A 2,328-nucleotide genomic window follows, 5' to 3' on the forward strand; every position below is an offset into this window, starting at 1 on the left:
GGGTTTGAACCGCCAGCCTTCTGGTTAACAGTCAAGTGCTTTTAGCCACTATGCTACCAGAGCTTTCTGTATTAGAGAAAGTAAATTTTATAACATGTATATGGGGTGATTGAGAATTTGTGAGGGAGAAACCAAAGAATTTACCTGGAGGTATAGCTAATGGCATGAGCTTTAGTTAGAATAGGGGGAAAGAAGAGCAGGAGTGAAGAGATTTACAAGACAAAAGATGAGAGAGAAGTAGGGTTACAGACTTGCTAGCAGTTCAGTCTCTAGCGGTGGCCAGCTGGGATGGATCTCACAAGCAGAGGAAGTGCAGCTTGAAACAGCAGGATGAGGGAGTCACATCAGATATCAGAATTTCTTGCACTGAAACTGTCAAGGAAGACTGCTGCCCAGGAACTGTAAGTTGTGGAGGGGATCAACCTCAGCAGCCTGGAAGGTGTCCTTTATGGGCACTTCAAAACACATCTGCATCATCCCTCCTCATTATAGGTTAAACTGAGGGTGTATGGTTAGTAACTGCAACCCCCAAAATGGGTTTCACACCCCATCTTGTTTGACCAAGCTTGTAAGAAACTGCAAGCCATCTTCCTTCTCCCTCTCTGTCACATATCAACCACCTCCCCACTGTCAGGTATTAACCCATGCTTAGAATAGCTTCAGGAAATTAAGCTTCCCAACTAGCAGTGTTTTTATCAAGGCAAACACAGGTGGTTCTGAAAATCACTGCCTGAGACTCTATCCCGAGCAGCCAGGTGCTACTGAATCTGAAACTGGTCACGTAGCCTATCAGTCCTGATCACATAGACCCCATCCCCAATTCCTCAGACTCAGGTATAAATATTCCCCAAAAAACTGGGCAAGTTTAGTGGACATTTTGGATCCATCCTAGCCAGCCACCGCTGGAGACTGAACTGCTAGTAAGTCTGTAAGCCTACTTCTCTCTCATCTTTTGTCTTGTAAATCTCTTCACTCCTGTTCTTCTTTTCCCTATTCTAACTAAAGCTCATGCCATTAGCTATACCTCCAGGTAAATTCTTTGGTTTCTCTGAACCTCACAGGAGAGCTCCAAACTCTCTGGGCAATTCCCAGAGTGTAAACAAAAAATGTGGAGCAATCAGTCCATTAGAATAAGTGCAAGCATCATGTTCATGATCAGTGAGTAATAAGTGAGCACTAACTCAGGACTGTCTTGGTCACCTTGGGTCCATCTAGGTTGGCCCACAGTCCAAGTGAGTCATGGAGAAGCAGGGACTGGGAAATTGAAGACCGTTCTAGGGTTGTTGTGCTGTTGCTACGTGCTGTCAAGTCAGCTCTAATAGCAACCAAATGTACAACAGAACAAAACACTGCTCAGTCCTGTGCCAGCTTCACAATCCTTGCTATACCTGAGCCCGTCATTGCAGCCACTTTGTCAATCCATCTCCTTGAGGGCCTTCCACTTTTTTGTTGACCTTCCACTTTACCAAGCATGATATCCTTCTCCAGGGAATGGCCCCTTCTGACAACATGACCAAAATAGGTGAGATGAAGTCTGGCCATTTTCACTTCCAAGGAGCATTCTGGCTACTCTTCCTGTAGGACAGATTTGTTAGTTCTTCTGGGTCTACTAGAGGAGCAAACAGGAGTGGAAACTTTAAATGAGTAGAGGCAGGATCCATTTTCTGAGAGGCAGTGGGGGCAGCCAGACACCAAGCAGAAGCAAGTACAGAGCAACTTCAGGTGAGCTTCTAAAGAATCACTGCAGAAAAGACACTCCTGAGATGGAAATAGGCATCCTGGAGTCCCTGGTATTTGAACCTGAGAGTCTGAGCCTGATGAGCTCCCAAGAACCATCTGAGCCTACAAGGAAGTTCTCCTGAACAGAGGTTGCATGTGCCCCTGACTCCTTGAGCAAAGCCCTCCCACTTGGCACACTCCTGATCAATGAAACTGCCATGTAGAATCTAGGTACTGTTGGTCATTTGAGAGAGATGATTTTAACAGTGACTTTTCCTTATTATTATTATTATTGTTATTTTATTTCCAGACTTTTTTTTTTTTTTAATTGTGATTTGGGTGAAGATTTACAGAGCAAATTCACTTTCCATACAGCAGTTCACATATACTTTGTCTCATGTCATGAACCACAGTATACCACAATGAAACAGCTCCCCTCCCACTTCCTCACTTCATCCCCATAGTTAAAATCTTCTCAGTGTCCATCCCTCCATACACTCCTGCCCCCTGAGCTGTCTCCCTCTGTATAAGCAGCCCTTCTTTCTCCCATAATTGTTCTCTCCAAGGAGTGCATCTACTTGAGGTAAATGTTCAACTCATATGCCTGTA

Source organism: Orycteropus afer, unplaced genomic scaffold, assembly GCF_000298275.1.
Source record: "Orycteropus afer afer isolate SDZICR_OR568_19922 unplaced genomic scaffold, OryAfe1.0 scaffold00236, whole genome shotgun sequence".
NCBI classification, from domain to species: domain Eukaryota; kingdom Metazoa; phylum Chordata; class Mammalia; order Tubulidentata; family Orycteropodidae; genus Orycteropus; species Orycteropus afer.